Here is a 12575-nt window from a genome sequence, read left to right on the forward strand (position 1 = left end):
CTTTTATACTTCATTGCAACTAAATGAGTTTGACGGTTTGATTCAATATTCTTTATTTTCTGTCTTTGAAAAGTGTTTCCAGTACTAATTAATATAGCTTTACATCTATTAAAAATTTCTTTGCTTAAAAATATAGAGATTTAATGGTTCAAAAGATCCCATAATTCAAAGGACAAACCCCCAGCGAAGTTGAACTTTAAAGAAAAGATAACTGCCTTACGTTTTGTCTCCTTTTCATCTACAAAATGTTTAAATCGAATCCAGCAAAAAACTGCACTCAAACATATAAATGCGTGTGCGTATATTTCAGTATAACAATATTTTATCCGTTTCTTTAATCAAATTACCACTATGTATAGGTGTTTAAACTGGCTTAGTATTTTCAGTATTTAACTGCTTATGTTAGTAAAATGTACGTATTTTAAGTTCATAATAATATAGTAATCGATACATGTGCTGATTATTCTGTAACCTTCATATGCTGTGAAAGATACTGATTATATTAATACACAATAAGTATATATTTTTATATTAATAACCTTTTGAAACTTTGAAGACACAACACCTCAATGTAAGGATTCTACCTTTTGGAATTCGTAATTACAATATTCATTAAAAAAACTACTAATACTGTAATAGCATAAATTGCAGAATGGGAAAAAAATTATATTTTATCTCAATTCTCTCTTAATTTAAACCCCGTTTCACTGTTTCCATATTAGTAATTATTTGCTTTGTTACTACACTGCTATTCGCTTGCATTGCAACGCTTTTACCTTGTGTGACTTTTCATATTTTTCATCCTAAATGTTTTTTTAGAATTCCTTTTATAATTATTGTAATGACTGACGTCAGTTTTTGGCAAGTCTTAACATCTTGTTTGCCCTGAAAGCCTCATTTTTCCCAATCAATTGAAGTTATATTCATGTCCTTTTTTTTTTTTTTTTTGCCATTTTGAAATATAGGAAAAAAAAAGCAAAACAGCTAACTTTCAGCCTTCAAAAAAAAAAAAAAAAAAAAAAAACTAATGTCTCAAATTATGTGATGGGATTAGACCATATGGATTTTGATACCAGCCAAAGTGTGACTCGCAATTCATTGATAACATAAGTTGAAAAAAATAAATAAATAAAAATTTTTGCCTAGTAATATCTTGTATCTGCAATCCCTACAAATTTATATTTAATCATCTATACTTTTTAAACATTATTTTCACGACTTAGGTGCTTAGTGTAATTCTTTTCAGTTTATAAGAGTAGTTATAATCGTTCCCTCGCACGTTCATAAAATTTGAATTGTGTAACTGAAACGCAGTTTCTCATTGATGAACAGTATAATACACTTTCTGTGTACATTGAAATAACCATTTACATTGAAGAAGGTACCGTTTTTGATAAATTTTTATAAGCTTTTATTGCATTTCTTTTGTTTTGGGTGGATCGGACAAACTTTTTAATGGTTGCCGGAAACAAAAATAAGTAATAGTGATTATCAAGTTAATTGTTATTAAAGTTAACAAATGAATTTCTTCGGTAAGTACAGATTTGTGGATTTTTTTTTCTTTTCAATTTTAGTTTTTAATTTGATTTAATTTAATTTAATTTATTTATTTATTTATTTTTTTGATACTTTTCAAACGATATAGATTTTAAACGCTTTCCTCGATTCGAGTCATCATTTTTGAAATATGTTTTTAAAGTCTCTTCACCACATGCTTGTCATTTATTTAGTTGTATATAAAACATCATTTTAAAAGACAAAAATTTTAATTTTCAAAAATGAATACATTAATTCCCTTAATTGATTTTTTAGAACTTGTGGCTGAATACTTACTTAGCAAGAAAATAACCCTTATTTATTTATTTATTTATTTATTTATTTTTTACTCTGCGATTTTTACTTAAGCGTTTTGAAAAAAGCAAAAAAGCTAACCCAATCAAAACTAAATCTCCCGATATGAACGTTCGAAAAACTTGCATTTTTTTCTCTTTTTGACGAAAAGTAAAACAGATGACGAAAGGTAAAACAGACGAAAGGTTGCATTGAAAAACATACATTTTTTTAACAATTTTTTATTCATTTATTTGTGTATTAACTAGTCTTTTAAATATAAGAAGAGATGGTTAGCGTTTAAAAACGAATATCCCAATTTCTGTAATTTGACAATTTGGAACTTGCGGTTTAATGCTTATTAGCCAAGAAAATAATCCTTAATCTTTCCGCAACAGAAACGTGCTGTTTTTATTTTAACGCATTGACTTTAAAAAGAGCAAAAAGCTAACCCATACAAAGCTCAATCGTATGCTATCAACGTTTGAAAAATCAACATTGAAAGACGTACAATTTTTATTTATTTATTTATTTGCTTATTTATTATCATTTTGAAAGATAAAACGCGATGTTTGACATTTAAAAATGCCCCGATTACTGTAGTTAGACACTGGAACTTTCGATTCAATACTTACTATCCAAGAAAATAACTCTTAATCCTTTGACGAATACGCGCAATAAAAACGCGTTGTTTTTACTTTAACGGACTTTGAATAGAGCAAAAAAAGCTAACCCATCCAAAGCTGAATCTCACAGTATCAACGTTCGTAAAAGCAATGAACTGTTTCTTGCAATACCGGTTTGTGAGGAACCAACCCCCCTAAAATCCCCGTCTATAGGAGGGGCAGTAGCCCTGGGCGTATACAGACCAAAGTAGCCAATCCTAAACTACTTTGTGTTCTATTGTCAGGGTTTCAGTACTTTTCGTGAATCTGTGGAGAGTTTGGTACATCTAAGACAGCATTTTCCATATTTTTCAAGTAGTAGTTATCAGTTAGAGTTGATTACGAGAAATGAAGAGAGTTTCAGGAAGCAATATCAGATTTTTACAGGGAAAAATTGCTTTATGAATATGTTAATTGATAATGATAGTGTACAGTAACGCTATCTACTGGGAAAAGTCGATGTGTTTTTTAATATAATTTCGAAGATTAATTTCGTGTCTTGAGGCAACAGTTGAGAAGTAGTACTTGCTTCGCATTTTAACTGTAATTAATATGATCAACAAAAATTATTGCATTGTGTAGGAGATTAGATTCTTTGTATGAATGTTCTATTTTAAAACGATTAAGGAATGAAGTCGTTAAATGCAATTGTTGGAAAGTTTATGCACGTAGAGCTAGTTTTTAAGTTAAATTGAACGTATTGTAAACGTGACATCATTATGAATGTTTTAAGTATAAATGAAATTATTTCACTTTTGTCGAAATGAGCAGTAAAATGCTGCTTTGAACATTGTAATTTGCTCCAAAAAATGGTTGTTTTGTATTGTGTTGGAGATTTTAGAAATGGTCTATTTTAAAATGATTGAGCAAAAAAGTCGTAAAATGCAAAAGTTGGAAATTTTTACTTAAGTTTTGTTGATTAGTTTTTAGGTCTAGCTAGTTTAAATTAAACTGAACACATCATAATCGACAAATCGTTGCGAATATTCTGAAATCAATAACGTTTCAAAACTGCTTGTATTTTATTCAATTGGTCACGATTATGATGTTCACTGCTTTCGTACATTTCAATCCTCTAAAAAATGTCAAGGAGTATTTTCGTACCTTGAAAATCATCTTAGCTATATCGCCGTGTACAATTATTAAACTACTTACGCAACGATGCTATTTTGTTGTTGATAATGACTAAACTAAAGCTTTCAATTCATCAACCTTAATTTCTGCTATTAGTTACAATCAGGGGCGTGCACAAGGAGAGGGGGGGAGAAGGGACACATGTTGGCCCGTGCCCGAGCTTGAAGGGGGCCCGTGAATTTTAAAATATAGGGAGAAATATATGTAGGGACGTAGGGGTGGGGGACCCGCGAAAGTCATTTGTGACGGCCCCAAAATTTCTGTGCACGCCCCTGGTTACAATGAAAAAATCATGAATATTCGAGCGTTGAATGAGAGTATTTAGATAGTTTTATGATTACATTTTTAAAATAGTTCTGCTTTTTTACTTACTGCTTAAAGCAGGGGTTCCCAAACTTTTCCGGTTCGCGGCAATCTTTGAAGGGTTAGAATTTTTTCACGACACCCTAGTCTAGTTTTATTATACACATGAACACGTCGCGGCAGGCCCGTGTCCAGATTTTCATAAAGGGAGGGGTTTTAATCTTACCAGTAGGGGGGGGGGGGAGAATTCAACCCCCTTACAGCTTTTAGTTTTACGACAAATTGCCGATCCCAGTATGGCGTTTATTCACCTGTAAGGACTGCTGTATTCTTGAAGGATACCTCTAGCTGTACAAGTTACCAAAATATTCCTTCGTTTCACAGATTCGCTTTAATCAAACTTTGCTTGCTTCTTTTTAATTAAATCTGTTTACTAAGTAGTATATTGCAGTAAGTATTAAAAACTCTTCACAAATTCTTTTATAATGTAGAATGTATATCAGGTTGTTATGTTCTGAAATAATGCTTAATAAACTACACAAGAAAGAGCTCTTTGCAGATGCAAATTACATAGCCAACACTGTTAAAAATTTCACTGAAAAAATGGTTAAATAACAGTTTATTTTATTGTCATTTTACCGTATTCAGCCTCAACAGTCAAATAACCATAAAAAAAAATGGTTTTCAAACCATTAATCGAAAGAAAAACAGTATTTTCACCGTATTTTGAGAAAGCGGTTATTTCACCGTAAAGTTTAGCCAATCGGATCGACTGACAGCCAATAGGAATTCAGCGCGCGCAACGCCATCTTCCGGAAATGGAAAAGCGAGGGTGATGATAGCAAACATGGCGGCCTCTATTGGAAAGGTAAATACATTTTTCATTTATTAGATTTTTAGTTATTTGTTGTGTACTTAATGTTATCTCTACTAACACTTATTTTAAGAGCTGAAACGCACTTATAACATATCAATGAGTGCCACTGCACCTATTCTTTTCTTACTTTAGATTATACATATACGTAAGCAATGTTGAATGTTGAATGCATTTACAGTAGTAAATTTGAAACTTCGACTCTTCCCTCTCTATTTCCCTGAGTTTATTATCCCTTCCAGGGAAAATACTGTTCAAGTTGCAAAAAACAATTATCTTTTAGGAATTGTACCATATTTTGCGAAATACTGAGTATTTGGCCGAGAATTACAATCGTATACGGTTGAAAATTGTCTTCCATATTGCATGTAGTATGATATGTGTCGAATTTGGTTAGTTTATCTGCAATTCTGCACAAATTTAAATTCCTTTATTTATTTGAAAATCTACTGCTTCAGATGTATGATTTTACAGCGTACAATCATGCTAATGTTATGTAAATAAATCTTGCAGGAAACCAAATGTTTCTGCACCATGACTATTATTAAACTTGGATCACTGTGATTAATTAAATTAGATTGCTTTTTAGCAGTATTTATTATATTGTAAATCAACTTTTAGATATTTGAAGTATGAAAAATCAGTAATAAGCTGACTTTTCATATTTATGACCACTTAATATCATGATGTCTTATTTTTTTACTTTTTCTGTTTTATGTGTAAATGAGTAAGTAAGAGTAAGGTTAATGTTATGTGTCGTAAGATTTAAGAAATAAGTTATTAGGTAACGGATAAACTAAAACCCCCACTTATACGAATTTTAAAAATCCTCCCGGAACCAAATATTTCCACTTAGACGCAAGTGTTCAAGTTCCCAGCTTAATCGAATAATATTGTTTAGCTTTCCCAATATTTTTGCAGAGAAAATTTTCGAATAAATTAAGTCAGAACTAGAGTTTAAGCCGAGTTCAAAACTTTTTAGCAAAAAAGCTAAAATGTGAAAAAAAAGCTTTAGCGAAATGCTAAAACATCCAAAGTTAATGAATATCTTTCCATAAGGCAAATTATGGGGAAGGTGTTTCTTTCTAAATGCCTCAATGCGTTTCACCTGCAATTGCAAATTAAATTCCAAATTTAATTTGAAATGAAAAAATTTAGAATTAATGCAACTGCAAGCAGAAACACTGGTAAGTACAATTATTGACGTAAGATATAAATTCATATTTTTTTTGGCCAACAATGGGGGGGGGGGGGGGGCATTTATATTTTGTCAAAACATTTCCACTAACTCTAATTTCTTTTGTCGTTCCCATTGCAAAAACCAACGCAGTATAAGTTAATAACACTGAAAAATATTTACCCTTTTAAGATGAGTATAAATTGATAAATACATCCTAACCTCTTTTTGTGGTGGATAGGGACCACATTAAAAAACTCGCATAAAAGAGTTCGTTCGTTTCATAAATAACTTCGTCCATTTTATAAATACTTCCCAATCTCAAGCTTCAAAAATTTTCATATTGTGACATATTATTTATGTAACGCTTACTCATTTTGTGTGTAATGGATTACTGGGAGTATACCCTCAGAAAAATTGGTAGGAACATCACTGATCCAAATAACAATCAACAGCAAACAGAAGAGCAATTACGTCATCAAATGTATTTCATTTTAGCAGTAATTGCTTTTAAGCATCTTCAAATTACGAGGCTCTGTTGTTTTTAAGTAATTGGCCGAACAGAATATTCGGCTTGTCTGCAGGCAGGGCCGCCAAGAGTTAAAGGGGGGTCCCCTTGTCAGTTTGGTTGATGGGCCCCCATTCCCCCATACTTTATGAGAAAGTAAGTGTAAAAAACTAAATACTTATAATTAATGTCCTATAATTTTCAAAATTTCATGACTCCGAGCAATGCCATGAGAGCTGTGTATGCACAGTTAAAAAAGTAATTTAAAAAAAATTATTAAAAATCAGTTTTGCTATCTAATTTTTCTTTTGTATTTGTATTACAAACAGATGAAGCATTTTAAAAGTTATGAAAAATATGCTTATGATATAAATAATTAAAGTATGTTTTTAATCCTTATGTGACTTACTAGTGTTTTTCTTTTCACCTAATAGACCTAAGAATTTGTGGACAGTTGATGGCATTGGGAAAAACTCATCAATGATGCATTTGCAAACTTTAAGAGGTACTAAGTATTTTCATTTATTTTTTGTTTCCAATTAGTCTCTTTCTGGATATCTGTTTGACAATCTTGTAGAATGCCTAAAAATTTGGTATTATTACTCTTTGAATTAAAATATTGAAAAGTTAATATCCAAGTGTTTCGTTGTTATATATTATTAATCACCTATTTGATTAATTTTTGAAATTATATATTTTTAAACACTTAATATTATGAAGTTTTTTTTTCTGGTTACTGTTTCATATTTAAATGAGTTTGATAGTAGGGTTGATGTAATGTGCCGTAAAATTTAAGCAAAATTAAAAAGCAAAAATAAAATTTTAATTTAACATTTGAGGCTTTTCTATTACAGAAAAATTACTTTGAATTTGATAATAGTAGTTTGGCTATGGTTTTCAACTGCTGTAACTTTCCTTCATTCCATAGAGAAAGATGTGTTTGTTTATCAATTGTCAGATATTTACATTTGTTTGCTATTTGATGGTAGAATACTGAAATAATTAGCCGAATCAAATATCTGGTTTATCTGCCGAATAGGCAGTATACTGAGTATCAACTGAATATAGTTAAAATGTTATTTTAACATTTTTATAAAAACTTAATATTCTGAGTTATTTTTCTGGTTATTGTTTTGTTTTTAAATTATTTAGTAATTTTCAGTAAATTACTGCCCTAGAGCCAGAGCTAAGGCAGAAATACATAAAATACACCACCAGCTCAGTCATTCCATTCGAGGGTTGTAGTTTCGTGCTTATTAGCACTCATGAGCCTAGATTAGGAAGTGACTGCGCTGGAGGTGGAAAACAACTTAAGAGAGCCAAGAGTGCCAAACAAACTGGTAGCTCATATAAAAGAAGTGTTTGGCACTCTCGGCTTCCTTAAGGGGGTTTTCCATCTCCAGCTCAGTCCCTTCCTATTCTGGGCTGATGAGTGCTAATCAGCACGAAACTGCAGTCCGCAAATGGAATGCAGAGGCGTAGCTAGACCCGACTTTCGGGGGGGGGGGGGGTTATTTATTTTATATATATATATATATATATATATATACAGTGGCGGATACAAAGGGAGGGTCATAAGGGTCGTGACCCCCCCCCCCCCTCCAACCGTCAACAATACTATCCATCCACATTGTGATCAAACAGTTTTTGAATAAAATGCAAACGATTTCAGTAGTCTTTTCAATTCATTAAGTATTTTTTTAAAAGTAAATATTTGAAATATTGATTTCTTTCATTGCTTATGAAATTAATTAGTAGCTTTATGCTTTACTAACTGCTTTATTGGCTGATTTGGTGCTTTTTTTTTTGCCTCCCAAGCAATTTCGGAAATTTTCGTACCCAAAACCACAGGTTCACTCATGGGGGGGGGGGAGTAGTCATTCTCCCACATGTGACCCCCCCTAAAATGATGCTCTGTATCCGCCCCTGTATATATATATATATGTATATATATCCCCCCTTGATAAAGTGTTGGTCCTGGGTTCACCTTTTTCATTTTCTATTTTGATGTTCTTGCTTTTTTCGTTTGTATTTGTCTGTTTGTGTGAATATATATATATATATATATATATATATATATATTATATATATATAATATATATATATATATATATATATATATATGTGTGTGTGTGTGTGTGTGTATAAACTTTTTTAGTATTAACAAAATAAGAGGGAGGTGAATCTTACATACTTTGGAATGGAGTGCCTCAAGTCCGAAACTTGTGTCAAACAAAACAAAAGCAAAGACATTTTTAAAGAGATTTTTTAGAAGAAGAGTAAAGGGGTGAAATTCATAGGTTTGACATTTAAGATGAACATTTCAAGTTCATGGTTAATGATCATTCAAGTTAAAAGCCATTTCACTCTGTTATCTGGATTAATACTGTTCTTTGGTTGCTCCCTTTCTTAAAATTGTGATTCCTTAGAAAACCGAAATGATACGAGTAAAAAGAAAGTATAAGATTTTTTTCAACTAACTAAACTAATACAGAGGAGTTTTAATCAACAACCCACATTGTCTTTGGTATCGATTTCAAAATTTCACCATCATATTCCAAATTTCTATAACGTTTCTTAAAGCCCCCGTATCTCAAAACCTCTTTATCTCGATTTTTTTCTTTCCTGTGAAATTCGAAGTATACAGATTCGACTGTATGCAATATTCCCACTGCGCCACTCATAAAATTAAACATATTTAACAATTTGGCGGAATGAATGACGAAGAAAGGCTACATATACGTGGATTTAACAAATCAATCTCATTTCTAAAGCGAAGTGTCAAATTTCAGTCAATTATCAAAAATTGTCGCAGCAGAGGGAGGCATCTTTATGCTTGAGGGTCACTCATGTAGCAGATTATCAATGTCATTGGGAGGGGGGGACGAAGTGAATTTTTGACCTTTGTTTACTCAGAAAAAATGTCGTTTTGATTTTTTCTTTTTTTTTCTTTCTCTTCTCTTTTCTCTTTCTCTTTTTTTTTTTTTTTTTTTTTGAGACAAACATTTCAGGGGGGGTTTTGTCCCCAAAACCCCCCCCTTAGCTACGCCCCTGATGGAATGACTGAGCTGGCGGTGTATTTTATGGATTTAGTAATAGAGTAAGGTTCAGGGGCATCAGGGCAAGAAAAATCTTTAAAATTTTACATGCCCTGCCGTTTATGTTTGTCTAAAAACTACATGTCCGAATATAAATTTTACATGCTCGGGTTGTTTCATAGTATAATAACAAAAATATTTGAATTTGTCGTATAACATTAATCAGACAAAAAATTCAACAGCTTTATATCTGAACCAAGAATTATTTCAATATAAAACAGAAATACTAGAATAAATAGAACATAATAAATCGTCATCAAATACACCAATACTCAATTTAAAAACTTATATCATTACATGCCCAGCCGGGAATGTAAGGGTAAAATATTCACGCCCAATCGGAATTTTTACATGCCCCGGGCATGTCGGGCAATATAATTTTCGAGCCCTGAGGGGCATGCACAGGGGGAGGAGAGAGAGAAACACCTGTTAGCCTGAGCATGAAGGGTGCCTGAGATTTTTAAAATGAGAGATGAAATATGTGTAGGGGACATAAGAGTAAACAATATGGAGAGGGCCAGAAAAAATCATTTGTGACGGGCCCCAAAATTTCTGGGCACGTCCTTGGTAAGGTTAATGAGGTGTGTGATAAGATTTAAGAAAAATTGAAAAAGCAATACAACTTGAGCTTAGTATTTTCTCTTGCATTAAATTTACTTTCAGTGTGATAATACTACTATTAATAAGAATTTGCATACTATAATTTTCATTCATTGTTTCAAAAAATATGTTTTTGGTCTCCATTTGTCAAATATTAAATTTTTTCAGTATTCCGTTGCTGAATATTAAAGTACAATCGACCAAACTGAATCTTCGGTGCATCCGTAATTTGAATTATATCTGTGACAAAGCCAATTTAACTTTAACCAGGAGTTTGCATTTTTTTTTTTTTTTTGCATCAAAAAGTTTAACAGTTATTTTTACATTTGAAAAAAATCATTCAAGGTAAAACTAAAAACAATTCTTCAATTGAATAGGCTAACTCTTTAGGATATTATATAAATCTAATAACATAAATCTAATAACATTCTATCCAAGTAGCAATTTTGTTTTTATAGTGATTAATGTTACTTTTATATATTGTTGCAAATAATGCCAAAAATTTGAATATGTAAAATCAGTTTTAAAAATTCAAAATCCAAGTTTTTAAAACCATTGGGAAAAAGTTGGATCACTGTTTAAATGTTGTTTTCAAAAATGTCGGGGTTGGGGGGGGGGGGAGGGGGGGAGTGAGAGAGAGCTATTTTCAATGGCTTAAAAAGTCTTGGTAACAAAGTTAAGGATCTGAAATGAAATTACTTCATAAATTATTCGAGATTTTTCTTGCTTTGTCATTTGAAGTTATTGGGCATTTTATAGAATATCCTTGTGGACTTAAAAGAGGAATTAATGGTGTCAGTTACAGTTGTATACTCTTCAAACAAAGGACAAAAAAGTTTGTCGTAAGGTTAGTATTTAAATTTCACAAAGTGAGGGCTTTGTTTTTTTAGCAGAATAAAAGATCTGTTATAGGATTTTTTTTTTGATGAATAGTTAAGAGGAAATTTTATTAATTTTTATTTGTTCTATTTAGTATATTTTCCAATTTTTAAAATTATTTTTTGCAAGCAAGGTGAAAAATAAAGTCTGAGGCTTTATTATTTTTCTCAGAAAAAAATTGCATAGCAAACTTTTTTTTTTGTATATACAGTTGAACTCGGTTAATATGAAGTATCAAAAAGCTATGAATTCGTTTGTATTAGCAGTTATTCGTAACTACTGTGAATGAGTGATTCTGTGGGGGGGAAAAAAACATGAAGAAATGCTGCTCTACATTTAAAAAATATTGCTGCACGAATTGTACATTTAGCACATTCATTTATAAGAAACGAGATATTTATTTCTGAATATATTTGGAAAATATTGAAAAAGGAAGATGGTATCGAAAATCACGGAATAGGTTGTAATCCGCAATGGAAGACGAACAATTTTATCTCTGTATAAATTGCAATTTCTGCGGGTCAACAAATGTACGGACTGTATTTTCTATGCAAAATAATCTATATTTTCTTGATACACGATGGGACTTCTACTACCAAACGAAGTAATGAATAATTTCTAGAAAAGGATACTACAGTATTCAACCACAAACGTTTTTAGTAAGAGGTCAGGAATTTTTGTTCGTCTTAGCCGAGACTTGCAATTATGCATTATGCGTGAAATTGTAATTAGATAGCGAACCAAACTTAACGAATAAAACGTTCATTTTTGCCGTGATTTCATATTAAGAGAGTTAAACTGTACATATAATGAATGTACTTTATTTGATTAGCTTTAATGTGCTTTAAATGCAACTGAATTTTTTAATAATGCTGCAGATGTATTTTAGCTTGTAAGTTATGCCTTAAGAAAGCATATTTAATTTGCTACGTTCTTCCTAACAAACCAGTATGTTCTATTGTGTATTGAGGTAAATATTGGAAAAGATGAAAAGTGATTTTGCTGTTGCATTTAATTTAATGTTAACAGAAACTGATTTTGTAGTTTCAGAATACCATAATATTAAGCTTGTGTTTTACATGGCTAATTTTAATCTATGTTTCAGGTGCTTTGTGGAAATAAATCCAATGCCTGGGTCCAAGACATAAAAGATGATTTTTATTATTTGTAAATGTTGCGATTTGTAATACATTTGTTATGTTGTATATATGTATTTGTGAATTATTTTGTATTGCTCAAATTCTAAAATAAACAAGATCTCCACGTAAGGTTTCTTATTTTTTCTGTGTTTAAAATATTTTCAATAATAGAGAGCTTGGATTAAATTGTCGTTTGGGAGGTAAAACTCAGTACCAGCAAATTTTACATTATTGTCATCTACTGTACTTAAGTTTTTTTTTTTTTTTTTTTTTTGTACAAGCTTGCTTATTTGGTTGGAACTCGAAAAATAGAGCTTGAGTAAAATGTAAAATTTCAGCATTTCCCTAATGCTGGTATGGAATTCAAA

The 12575-nt window shown here is 31.3% G+C and overlaps 1 long non-coding RNA gene across 1 annotated transcript; it reads left to right on the forward strand.

The window, feature by feature from the left end:
* Positions 1 to 4726: 4726 nt before the first annotated feature.
* LOC129218557 (uncharacterized) lies at positions 4727 to 12336 on the forward strand. Its single transcript, XR_008580338.1, has 3 exons — positions 4727 to 4800; positions 6926 to 6996; positions 12174 to 12336. It is a non-coding gene; the product is annotated as an uncharacterized LOC129218557 (long non-coding RNA).
* Positions 12337 to 12575: the final 239 nt, after the last annotated feature.

The sequence above is a fragment of the Uloborus diversus genome, chromosome 3 (assembly GCF_026930045.1).
Source record: "Uloborus diversus isolate 005 chromosome 3, Udiv.v.3.1, whole genome shotgun sequence".
NCBI lineage: Eukaryota > Metazoa > Arthropoda > Arachnida > Araneae > Uloboridae > Uloborus > Uloborus diversus.